This window comes from Prunus persica, chromosome G3 (assembly GCF_000346465.2).
Source record: "Prunus persica cultivar Lovell chromosome G3, Prunus_persica_NCBIv2, whole genome shotgun sequence".
Classification (NCBI taxonomy): domain Eukaryota; kingdom Viridiplantae; phylum Streptophyta; class Magnoliopsida; order Rosales; family Rosaceae; genus Prunus; species Prunus persica.
This window is the reverse complement of record NC_034011.1, coordinates 13,111,181-13,125,108: the sequence shown is the minus strand read 5'-3', so window position 1 is coordinate 13,125,108 and position 13,928 is coordinate 13,111,181. Positions and strand designations below refer to the sequence as shown.

Below are 13,928 nucleotides of genomic sequence, written 5' to 3'. Positions count from 1 at the left end.
TAATTGCCCTTAGCCATGACAACGGGTAGAAACACAAAATACTATTTGCAAGGGCAACCACTATTCACATGAATAGTGGCTGCCCTAGCTCTCCCCTTGCCGTGGCTAAGAGCATCTCCACCCATAAGGGCTAAGGCAAGGGCAAAGGCAAGTAAGGGCTGCCACTATTCATGTGAATAGTGGCAGCCTTGCCTTTTTTGGTTCCACCCCAAAAGGCTAGGGCAAGGGCAAGAAAAAAAAAGAAAAGAATATGCAACAAAATATAAATTTGTTATGTATTTATAGGGAAAGTGAATAAAATTGTTATGCATTTATAGGGAAAACATCCATAATTTTTTGGTATTTTTTTTAAAAAAAATTTGATTTTTTTTTCCATTTTTTTCAATTTTTTTGACTCCCTGACGTCAGCGTGACATCAGCGCCCTAGGGCTGAAGCCCAGGCAAAATCTGCCCTTGGGCTTGCCCAGGCTGGTGGGACCCAGGGCTTGCCTTGGCTGCAGGTCATGCGCTGGAGGGTCTTTTGGGCTGGCAGGGGGCCTTTTGCCCAGGTTTGTGGCATGCGCTGGACATGCTCTAAGGGCAAATGGGTGGAGTTGCTCTAAAAACTCTCCAGGAAAAGAGAAAACGTGAAAAAACAAAAGCTGACACTTTGTAAACAAGCTAGTCTCAAACAGGAAAAAAAAAAAAAACATAACAAAAATTCCTCCGGTATCAGATCCAAAATTCAGTTTTAGATTTCACCCTCGCGCTCGCCTCACTGCCTCCATCCACAACTCTCTCTTCTCTTTGTTCTCTCTATTTTCCGTAGCACACGCTCTCTCTGTTCTCCATATCTCTCCCTTTGTCTCATCTCTGTATTTATCTGGTCTCTCAATCTCCTTTCCAGACTTCATTTCAAAACCAAACCTAAATACCCAAAATCTCAGCCACAATCGCGCCCCTTTGCTCTCCTCAAATCATACTGTCTGCATCCACAAATCGCCCATTTGCTTTGCCAAACTCTTATTGTCTCCATCCACAAATTGCCACTTTGCTCGCCCTAACTCTCATTGTCACCTCCTTTTCCTTATCTCAACTCCAGAACTAAACCCTAAAACTCCCATCGCCAATTTACGAAAAACCCAAATTCACCTTACTTTCTCACACTTATATTATCACAGATGACAAGACAACAAGTGATTGATGATGAGAACCCCCAATTTCTTTCGTTCAGTTAGCACAAAATGGCAAATACATTCTTGTTGGCACTTTGGATGATAATTTGGTAAGCCCAATTCGCCATTCTTCTTCTTTTTTTTTTTTAATTTTAATTTTTTTATAATTATGTTTATTGGGTTGTATTTGAGTAGCTTTCACTGCGTTATGAATGCTCACTTCAAATTGAGCACTTAAAAATGTCATGGGTTGGTGAAAGCTAAAAGGAATAATTTTAAGTTTTAAGATTTTAGGTTCAAGAGGAAAGTTAACGTTGAGTAATTGCGTATTTTTTCCACTATTTTGATTAGCTTGACATAAACGTCTTGTCCAGATTCTGGATATTTGTAACTCTTGAACTCTGTAAGTTGGGACTGAAAAACTGATGTTGGAATGGGATCGTACCAATTTGATTATTTTGAATGTTTAAAGCAAGCACTATAAAAAAAAATTGATTATTTGCATCAGATTTGTTGTTGCAAGCAAGCGCTATAAAAAAATTTATTATTATTATTATTGTTTTTTGTTGTTACTGTAATGAAAATGATCCAATCATTGATCCAGTCACCAGGTACATCTCTACTTTGGCCAAATGACTATTTTAGTTTCTTCATATTTTCTGTTATTATAATGTTGGATAATCCTACACTTCATCTATTTATTATATTTATGGTCGTTGTCTTCAGAATTTTGACTCTCAACGTATGAATCTCATATGGGTTTCATTCTTTTATGTATCTCAAGTTGTTTTTCTGATTGGATATTGTGGGTGCTGTTATGGATTCTTATTTTGCCATTAATTTCAGTTATTTCTATGAACCATATATATGATTTTCATTTTTGAGACCTTGAATATAGGACAGTTTCTGGTTTGGTTTGCCTTTGAATATCTCACACTAGATGCTGATAAAGCCTCCTTCCAAGGAAAATTCCATTTAGATTTAGTTAGAATTTTATTACTTTTTATTTTTTATTCTAATAACTCAGTACTCTAGTTTTTTCACAGGTTTTAGATAACAAGGATGATGAAGTGTGAGTCAGCAGAACAAGTGTGACCTTATTGTCAATCTTAAAACTTCAGTAAACCAAAAAGTAGGTAAACTTTGTTTTCATCCCTTTCACGCTTGTTCTGATGCTTCGGATTTTGGATTGCCATATACAATTTAATAAGTTAATTTCTTTACTTTCCTTTTGGTCTTGGCAGTTGTTGTGGTGGGATAGTGTAAATTTTAAATCCAAAGCTTTTGACTTTTATGATGGTAATCAATTTGCTCATTTTATTAAAATAATCATGAATCATCATTTACAACATAGGTCAGATTACAATTTGGTGCTGCATGAGTCCTTCATCCTGATGATGTCCTTGCATTTTTTTTTCTTTCTCATTATTGATACCTTAGAATGTATAATGCTTTTGTCTAATATATGTACACTTTAAATTTGTTTGCAGGTTAGGGATACCAGTTTTCGTAGAGAAGGTGCTGACATTCATGTAGATGTTGGTTTGTGTATTCCTCCGGTATTGGTTAAATATTTTAGTTTGTTGAAGTTCTTTATATGCTTTAATACGAGAAACTCTTGAAGATTCATATGAGATGGAGAAATAGAATAATCTCTTTTAACTTTGGCAATATCTAATTGTTTTTAGGTCACCAACAAACTCAAGTGTAAGAACTCAAATGGGTTTCATTGGTCTTGTGTATTTGGATCGTTTTTCTGATTGGATATTTTGGGCTCTGTTTTAGGTTGCTTGTTTGCCATTAATTTTGGCTATTTCTATGAACCCTATAATTTCGTACAAGAAATTCAAAAAGGAAAGAAGATTTGACTAAGTTTTCATATGGCCCTTTAAAGAATGCATGTCCTACTTGAAAAAGAAAAGTATATGATCGTTTTTGAGTCTTTACACTCTTTGGCTGACCTTGTCCAAGCAAGTATTGGATGATTTATAGGATCAACAAATTAGTGAAGCACTCATCCTAGCTTCAAATCCCATTGGGAGGTAAAAATGATAACTAGGATTTTAGTTTAATAGAAGAAGTCACTATTTTGTGCAGTGTATATATTGCTAGAATTTATCTGTGATGCACTCTATGTAAAGGAAAGTGGGTTTTATACCAATATTAGTCCTATCACGGTTCTTGAATATTCATGTTAATGACTTTGATTGAGAAATCTTGTACTTTATAATTTCTAATTTTCTGTTTACATGTTAGAAGAAGATATTTTATCTATTTATATATTCTTCCTTCTGGATGGTGCTTATGACTTATAAGTTTTGGGAAGTACTCATAATTGTACTTTTGGCTGAGTAGGAATTTTTTTCCCATTTCGCAAGAATTGTCCATCAAATTTATATAAGTTTGTAGATAGCACAAGTATGCACCTTTAGACACTTTTGAAAGATACAAGAAGAAGCACATGCGATTCTCATCCAACCAATTCCATTGTAGGAGATGATCTGATTACTTGCTAGTTATCAATTGCTGTAGGTTTTGATTACTCATTGATCCATATATTTGTTAATGTTTTGACAGATTGGTATAACTAGGGAGGCTCCAACCAAAGCAAGACTTGGACTTGTCATGAGCTTTCACTTAGAGATGTTATGGGGAAAGTAAAGCTTCTAAGTGACAAGTTAGAGAGCTTATTTCATTTTAGTACGTTTATTTTAAATGTATTCATGTTGTAATTTCAATACTATGTAAGTATATGGTTGTGTTATTTTAAATTATTGTATATAATTGTATTATTCTAGTGGATTTACAATTTCTTATATGTTTTATATGTATTTCTTTTAATGATAAAGTCAATCTTTACAGCCTTTGTTGTTGAGGAGCTGTATTTTTGTTTTCTTGTTTCTTGACGGCTAAAATCCGTCAACAAAGAGCTCCCTAATGTAAAGAAATACATAAGTTGATAGTTAGAAAGCCTCAAGGATGACCATAAGTTGACGGTTTTTGCATTCACGTGACAATTTTTATTTGTCGGGAAAATGTTTGCTTGATAGACAAAAAGTGTCAAGTATGTGGGTTAGCATTCTTGACGCTTTTTTAGCTGTCAAGTAAATGGATACTTGACACTTTTTAACCATCATTGAAGACAGTTTTTCTTGTAGTGCACCAATAATGGAAGATAGGCCATTTTGAGATGAGCTAGCCTTCTACTAGACTTCCTACTGAAGGAGTTCGCCACAACATTAGCTCGGTTAGGATGATACTTAGTCATACAATCATAGTCTTTAATCAATTCTAGCCAACGCCTTTGTCTCTTGTTCAACTCCTTATGAGTGAATAAGTACTTGAGGCTCTTGTGATCAATGAAGATCTGACATGTCTCACTATACAAGTAGTGTCACCAAATTTTGAGGGCGGACACCACTGTAGCAAGCCCCAAGTCATGGGTAGGGTAATTTTGCTCGTGCTTCTTAAGTTGCCTCGAGGCATAAGCAATCACCCGATCATGTTGCGTCAATATACATCCCAAGACTTGTAATGACGCATCACTGTAGATCACAAAATTTCTCGTGTTATATGGGAGAGCCAACGTGTTATATGGGAGAGCAAAAACCGATGCGGTGGTTAATCACCTCTTTAGCTCCTGAAAACTCTTCGCATTCCTCGATCCATACAAACTTAACTCCCTTCCTCGTTAACCGAGTAAGAGGTATAACTATCGTAGAAAACCCTTTCATAAAACGACGATAGTAACCTGCCAATCCCAGAAAACTCGGTAATTTCGTCACACTAGTGGGTTGTACCCAATTCACTACTACTTCCACCTTCTGAGGGTCAACATAGATTCCTTCCGCCGAAATCACATGTCTAAGGAAATCCACCCTATCCAACCAGAACTGACACTTACTAAACTTGGCATAAAGCTGCTTCCTCCTCCAAGTCTTTAATACCAACCTTAAATGCTTCTTATGACCCTCAAATCTCCGTGAATTTACAAGGATGTCGTCTATGAACACAATCACAAAGTGATCCAAGTAAGGTCGGAACACTCCATTCATGAGATCTATAAACGTTGATGGGCCATTCGTCAACCCGAAAGGCATCACTAAGAACTCGTAATGGCCATAACGAGTCCTGAGTACCGTCTTATGAATGTCTTCTTCTCTAACTTTAAGTTGGTGGTATCCGGATCTTAGATCAATCTTGTAAAAGTACTTGGCACTCTTCAATTGATCAAACAAGTCATTAATTCAAGGCAAGGGATATCGGTTACGCACTGTCACCTTATTCAATTGTTTGTAATCGATACACAACCTCATAGTGCCATCCTTCTTTGCAAACAACACTGGTGCACCCAAAGGGGAAGCACTAGGTCGAATGAATCAAAGATTAATCAGTTCTTGTAATTGAGTGTTCAACTCCCTCAATTCAGCTGGTGCCATCCTATAAGGTGCTTGATAGATTGGATTCGTGCCCGGAAGAAGTTCAATGGTGAACTCAGTTTTTCTCTGGGGAGGTAATCCAGGGAGATCATTTGGGAAGACATCTGGGAATTCTCAGACAACAGGAAAATCCTCCAGATTTAGGGTAACCTCACGAGTATCAATAATAAGGGCTAAGTATCCCACACATCCCTTCTTGAGTAATCTTCTTGCCGTTATGGCTAAGATGAGACATGATGGGAGAATTCTACGCTACCCACAAAAAGTGACTTCGTGTTACCCTGGATTTCGAAATACAACCTCCTTTCGGAAACAATCTACAGACGCATGATGCTTCTCCAACCAATCCATTCCCAAGATGACATCGAGGTCTACCAAATCCAAGTGAATCAGATCGGCTTCCAACACTGCATCACCCACTTGAACAAAACTATCCTTGAATACCATGTCTGCAAAAAAAACATCCTCCGTAGGCAAGGAAATGCTAAATCTTCCAGCGATGAGTGTAGGTCTGACACTTGCATAGGGTACGAATCTATGTGCAATGAATGAATGTGTGGCCCCAGGATCTATCAAAAAGCGTGCAAAATACCCAAAAACAAGAATCATACCAATGATGACGTCATGGGTGGCCTGTGCCTCCTGTTGGGTCATAGAGAATACACGGGCATAAGTAGTACAATGCCCAAATTGACCCCTCTGGTGTCTACCATACCACCCCTGCCCCAGAAAGTAGACTACACTCTACTACTGGAAGAAGAGCTTGCAGTTGATGATGAAGCACCACTCTAGCTCTGGCTCTGACCTCGACTACCCTGCCCCTGCTGGCTCCTAGTCTTCTGCCTTACCGTACCACCAAGAAAGAGAAGAGGGCGCTCACTTTTAAAGTGCCCCACCTAACCACAGTAAAAACAACCCGCACTGCCCCTCTGACTGGGACCACCACTCTGCCCAAGCTGTGGGCAATCCCTCCTAAAATGTCCTACCTGTCCACAGTTATGATAGGTGGAGCTCATCTATCGAGAAGGATCCCTAGCTGTACTAGCCATGGACTACTACCTAGAATGCTAACTCCAAACTGGCCTAGGCCCAGATCTCCCACTACTAGAACTGGACCCACGTCCTTCAGACCATCCACTACTTGCTGAACTGGAGCTGGATCCACCCCTCTTTGATGGACCCTGACTCGATCCAGCAAAGCCATATGCATCCTTGAGACGCCTAGCTAAACCCGCACTAAGCTTCTTCGCCACCCGATCTGCTGAGCCAGTGCCTTCATAGTAGGATAAGTGGTGGCGGTGACCACTGCCTGAATATCCAGCCATAAACCTTCCTCAAATCGTCTACACTTCTCTTCTTCAGTGGGAATCAGCTCAGGAGCAAACCGGGACAATTCATTGAACTTGTGCTCATATTCTAGCACAGACATAGACCCCTGTTTAGATGAAGGAATTCAGAATTCTTCACATTCCAGTACGAGCGTGGATAGAACTCTTCGTAGAAGACACGCTGAAACTCTACCTAACTGACAGCAGTAGGATCAGCATACCCTCTACGGACAGTCTTCCACCAGTGATATGCATTCCCCTTCAAGACAAAAGCCGCCAATCACACTCGGTCTCCATCAGGACAATGCATAACTTCAAATACTCTCTCAATATCAGTGAGCCAATTATCTGCTTCAATAGGGTTTGCACTGTCGAAGAAATCATGTGCCTCAAGTTCTCTGACTTTCTTGATATCTGTAGCTTTAGTATTACGTCTCCCTTGTAGAGTTGTGGTAACGGTTCAGGTGAACTGGTTGAGTACATGACGCAAGTCTAGCTTATCCTCTCCAGCTTCCTCACTAACAGGTGGAGGTGGTGGTAGAGGTAGAGATGGTGAAGGAATAGAATGGGCTCCCCAGGCTCGGGAAAATGAGTTCTCCGTCTACCACGACGAGGAGGATAGTTTTATACAAAAGAAAACAGAAGAGCCATTGATACAGCCGTTCGATTTCAAGATGATCTGCTGCCTGTTGGGTTGGGGGGGTGGTCAAAACAGAAAAGTGGGAGTGGACAAAAACAAAGTTTAATTCACATTTGAAAATAACATAATATAACCCCCACCGTTTAGAAAACGATGCTGAAAACGATATGCATTCAAACCGATGTAGCTATGTATATGTAGATAGTTTAGACAAAACCATAGAGAAATCCAAAGTCTCGTAATAGTATATTGTCACCAATCCCATCCCAAAACCTTTCCCAACTACTCTCTTGAAACGCGTGCCCGTTGGCACAATGAACGAGGAAGTATCCTCACCGAAAAACAAGAAGGAATGAATAGCTATATATATATATATATATATTTAAGTATGACACTACCAAGTTTGTACTGTAGAAACAATCCAATTGGGGGATTGTTTGAATAGTCCACATAGAAGAATCCTCAATTAACCATGTGGCTAGAGAACGAGCAGTCCAACCGGGGACTGGGCTCACCAGCACGTACAGTAGAATCCTCAATACTCGTACGCCTGTGACAAGTCCTATACACGCAGACTAACCCTATTAAGGGTCTACAAAACACCCCGTCAAGGATGCCCGGGTTCTGACATATCCAAGTATCACAGAATTCCAAGTATCCAATTCCAGTATTCCAAATCCAGGGAGGTACATAGGGCAGTGCTAATTTCACTCAAAGTTGACTTAAACCATAACCCAATCCACATTTCATTCTTTCTAACAATCCCATTTGCCCAACACATATCCAAGAATAAATATTCATTCTAAAAAATAGCACATATCCATTCCAAAATAATCACAATCTGCAATTATTCGAATATACTTCATTTACTTCCATAAAAATATTGCATTCATCATTTAAATAAATAATAACTCAATAATGAAGAAATCATTATGCATATTTTTTCCATCCTTGAAAATAATAATTATAGTTTAAAAACAAAGTTCACTCGCAGATAGTCCCATGCTACTTGACCTTGAGAGGGTCCTACCTGCTGCGTACGCTGGGTCGGAGTACCTATTTTAGAATACGGGGGCTAGATTAAAATAAAGTGCTTCAAACGAGAACTTTAAAATAAATTTCTAATTTTCCGGGATTTAAGTGCATGTACGACTAAGGTCCAACTACTTGTTGAGAATGGTGGAATGGCCTTGGAAGACGCTCGGTTTACCGAGTGGTCAAACTTTTATAATTTGGTCAACTGGGCTCGCGGGGCCCACGATCTCCGATTTTCAATCCAAAAGTTCCTATGGGTTCAACAAAGTTTCATATACGCGTCCCAATTTTCGATCATTTTAGGACCAAATGGGTCACCCAAACAGTGCCCACGCACAGCCACATGCCACGGCAGCGCATGGGTGTGTTGAGAAATTCTAGGAACCGAAAAATTCTCGAAACACCCAACAATACCTATACCTATATGACCTGGACAATGAGTGGAGCACCTTTTGTTCTTGGACCATGGCCAAAAAGTGACTAGAACTTGCCGGAAACATGAGCCGAAAACTGGCCAAAAAGTGACCGGAACTTCCGTAGATTGTAACTTCTTCGTTACAACTCCAATTTGAGCCCATCACGTGTCTACGAATTCGTATTGAAGCGATCTATGTCATAATGCCATTGAATTCCCCCAAATCCTTCCGGATTAAAAAGTGACCAAAATAAACCTACTCCCAAAGACAAAATTGTAATCTTCTAATTAAATAATTAAATTTATTTATATAAATTTAATAAGTGATTAAACATTGGATCGGGGTGTTAGAAAAGAAAATTATTATGTCTGACATCTAAAAAAGAGAAAGCTATTTTTAAATATAAATTGTAACCTACCACACAAATAGCAAATCTCTCCTCCTGAAGTGGTCACGTGGGTTTGGTGGGTTAGCATGGTTATTTTACTTCTTCGTTTTTGCCATTTGCTCTACCCGAAGCATTTTGCTCATCACATCTCCACACCACTGCAGCCCAAAACTTTTTTCTATGTTTCTTATTTATTGTTTACACCATAATCAACCGAGCATATCCAATCTCAAAACAACTAGCATCAAGGTAGACACGCCTTCTTCCTTGCTGAAGGAAGACACTCTTCCAAGGTGCCAGACACCTGCCGAAGCTCCCGACTGCCAAAGCTCACAAACTGCCAAACCTAATCTCCATGACACGTGTCACCACTACAGCGACTTGCATAAAGTCCCACGTCGAAATTCTATACAAACCTCCCACTTTCACTTCCCTATAAATAGGGAACAGTACCTTAGTAAAAAGGGTAACTACTTTCTCACCTTTACTGTTATTCTGCCAAAGTTACCACTCGTAGCTGACTTAAGCATCGGAGAGCCTTCGGCCGGCACCACACCAGTGTCCTATCTTAACGATTGCTTCTCCCATTTTGTCTTCTGCAAGTTCTCCCCTTACCAAAGGCCTTAGCCTTCTTCTCTGCTGAAGACTCCACACACCTCATCACCAAGTTGGACTCAACATTGACCGAGCCATTTTGAGCATCAACATTTATCTTTGTTCTTCCCTCCTCCCCTTTTCTGTCACTGATTTTCTTCCTCTTCTTCTTCCTCTCCTCTCCCCTCTTTCCTTCTCTTTCCTCTTTACATTTTCTTCTCATGTTCTCTCTTTGTTTCTCTCTGTCTCTCTTTCCCCTTCGACTTTCCTTCTCATTTCTCTCTTGGTTTTGTTAAAAATAAATAAAAAGTGTTCAACCCTTCATGATTTGGGAAACCAAAGGGTCTGTAGAGATTTTGACCAAAAAAAAAGGTCTGCAGAGGTAGAGAAAGACAAATATGCGACAAACAGTAGAGAAAAAGTCATGGATTTTTTTTTCACCGCCCCAGTATGTGAGAGACAAAGGTAGAGAGAGGCAGAGAGAGGCAGGGATTGGGCTGTGTCATGGGTGGGTGGTTCTTTGGGTGGGGAGGGGGTGGGAAATGTGTAGCTTTGGCAGCGGGCAGTGTTTACTGCCATAAGTAGGTGGTGCAAGAATTAAATTAACAAAAAATGGCAGGTGCAGCAGCAAGAAAGTGGAAAACTTGAAGGATTTTTACTTCGGCTTATTTATAGCAATGGTCCCTCAATTATACTCAGAATTATATTTTGGTCACTCAACTTCGAAAATAGTTACAGAGGTCACTCATTAGGTGTTGTGTTGCATCATTAGTCCTTCCGTCAAATTCTGTAAAATTTTCTGTCAAAAGTGAGGATAAATTGGGAAATTCATCCGCAACCCTCCATTGCCACAACCCAATCCTTGCTGACACCAAAAAATTCATTTAAAAAGAAGCTGCATAGCAACAAGAAAATTTTCAAATATTCATAATAAATACCTTCAGACCGGAAAACAGATTCAAGATCTTGCATTTTAAGCCGCTTACGAGAACCCAAGTCATGTTCTTGTCCCAATTCAGTACTCACCCGCTTCTCCCCAACAATCTAAAACAACCCAAAAAATAAGCGCCGGAAAAAGAACCAACCTTTGAATCCGATCTGGGTATCAAGACCAACCCTCGCTACTACAAAAATCGAAATGGACGATGGGAAACCACCGTCGTCTAGAAGGTTTTCAAACCGTCGTGAAATCGACAGCCATCTTTTGTACATAAAACAACGACAGCTATTAACCGACGTCGTTAACACATTCAATGTCCAAAACTATTACGAACCGACGTGTAATTACTATATATTTAGCCTAAAATGAAATCTTCGACAACATTAGACGACGGTTTTATGAAAACTGAGACGTATAAAGACTGTTACATGTCAAGATCAACAGATAATTATCCACGTCCCTAATTGAAGGAAAAAATATTTGGATAACCTAGAAACCATCGTGGTTAACTCATACTACGTTAAACAAACAAAGACACCGACCTCTAAAAAATAAAAGACGACATGCACACAAACCAATAGACGTTTAAAGAGTATTACATCTCAGTTGTCTCTCAGTAACCGCCGTAAAATGCCTTAACCACATCTCGTATCTGGCAATACCGTCGCTTATGTGATTATCCACGTCGCAGAGTAGGAGAACAACGATGTTTTAACATTATTCCACGTCTGTTTCTTGCGAGAATCGTCCTTTAATTTATACAAAGAAGCCCATTTGACAGAGTTAGACGTCACTTTTTTGAATAACCGACGTCTAACAGATTTAAAATGACACTATATTACTAAATACTGACGTAACACATCGTACCCACGACGGCTGTTGTCAAGGGCTGACGTTATAAATAATATTGAAGGCATGGACAGGAAAAGAACCGACATGGATTAATATTCAACGTCGGTTGTGTTAAAATAAAGGATGTGGTTACTTTTTTCGCTGCATCATAAGATCCAACTGCGTGACGTTGTAATTGCTTACTACGTCGGTTTTGAATACATGATGACATGGTTGTCCTTTTAAAAGTCGCTTGTTTAACCCTCCTTGATGTGTGTATTCTCTGAGACGTCAGTTGTTTTAGACTAGTTGACGTGCAGAACATCTGTCACGACAGTTAATGGAACAGAACTGCCTTTCTTTTCGACTTTGGACGACCGGTTCTTTTAAGCGTGGAAGTAGTGTTTAACAAACCGACGTGATATCAATTTCAGATGGCGGTTGTTTTGGTTTACAGTCTTTTGCATTTTTAAAACCTGACGTTGGTTTTATTTTAGACGTCTGTTTTTCTAATTTTTTTACTGGACCGTCGTACTTTACACCTTTAACCCAGTTTTTATAATTTTTAATTTGTCGTACCCAAAGCCTGCATAATGAAAATCTGATAAGAATTAAAATGATGTACAGAGTTATTAATTAATTTCATACAATTAACTGAATAACTAATGTCATACATTATAACAATCAATTAATCCATATATCTTCACACCCATCTCTAATATTTTCATTCCCAAACTCACCCACTAGGTCATCAAATGTGTCAACATTTGGTATTCCTCTAGTAAATGGCTCACACTCAATTCTAATATCACCTAGCACATCATCATTAATAACATCATTCTATTCTCTATTAGGCATTGATAACACTACCGACCAACCACTATGCATTGGGTCGTCAACATAAAATACTTGTTTGACTTGAGAAGCCATAACAAATTGGTCATTCCTATGTCCAATTTTACTCAGATCTATAAGGTTAAATCCAAGTTCGTCGACTACAAGGCCTGAAGTGTTATCTATCCAATCACACCTCAAGACTGGGATTCTAAACTTTAGTAGTCAAGGTGCCAAATTTCTTGAATAACACCATAAAAACTCATATTGGAGACAATAAGGTTTTTATCCTTGGCACTAGCAACGTGCATAGTATGTGCAAGTAAATAAACTCCACTATTTTGGACAGTTTGCACATCATCTTGTGCCTTGGTGTTAAATTTAACACCATTAATAAGATAGCTCGTATATGATGGCACTCCCATGCTTGGATCAGTTGCTAGTCACCTCAAATTTTCTAATACGCCATTATGCTCTTCCCCATTAAGTTCACTTTGAACCTGCAAATTAATCATTTATATTTTAATTAAATCTAACATATAGAAAGGAAGAAAATTAAAAGTTGAATATGTCATTCAATAACATAAATATACCTTACCCTAAACCCTAAACCCTAATTCAATAACATAAATATACCTTAAACTGTAGCCATTGAATAAAAGTGCTATTGTGCTTATCTTGCAGCCACTTTGTTCTCTTTCTAAATTTTGGATAAGTGGTCTTGATGTGGATCATATGTTCCCTATATTGACACGAAAAAAATCAAGCATTACGGTCCCTTGTATATAAGATAAACATAAGGAATAATAATATTTTAAATGGCTTCATAAGAAAAATAAAACTCATACGTATTCGATATAAGGTATACTTCCTTCGTATTCTCCAAGACATATAGATGTACCTGGTTCAACAAGTCCCGATCAACTAAGCTTACTGTGCAACTTGATAATGGCTTCGAAACTTTCATCTTCTGGCTTGAAGGCACTCCAACTGTACTCACATCAGATAAATGCTCGGCGCAAAACTCTACAGCTTCTTCAGCTATATACCGCTCAGCAATGCAACCTTCGGGACTAGTACGGTTCTGAACATACCCCTTTAGCACTTTCATATATCTTTCAAACGGATACATCCATCTAAAATATACTGGACCTCATAGACGAACTTCTCTGACAAGATGTACTACTAGATGAACCACGATACCAAAGAATGGAGGGGGAAAGTACTTCTCAAGCAAACACAAAGTAACTACTACATCTTCTTCCAACTTATCTAGCTTGGAAACATCTACTGTCTTTGCACATATAGCATTGAAGAAGAAGGACAATT

General features: G+C 38.8%; 1 long non-coding RNA gene across 2 annotated transcripts; it reads left to right on the top strand.

Annotated features, from left to right (window-relative positions):
- On the top strand, nt 369-4,020 carry LOC109948329. 2 transcript variants are annotated; one of them, XR_002270982.1, is made up of 5 exons: nt 369-1,264; nt 2,201-2,286; nt 2,399-2,453; nt 2,645-2,713; nt 3,732-4,020. It is a non-coding gene; the product is annotated as an uncharacterized LOC109948329 (long non-coding RNA). The 2 variants fall into 2 exon arrangements; XR_002270981.1 differs by lacking the exon at nt 2,399-2,453 and having other exon boundaries at nt 372-1,264.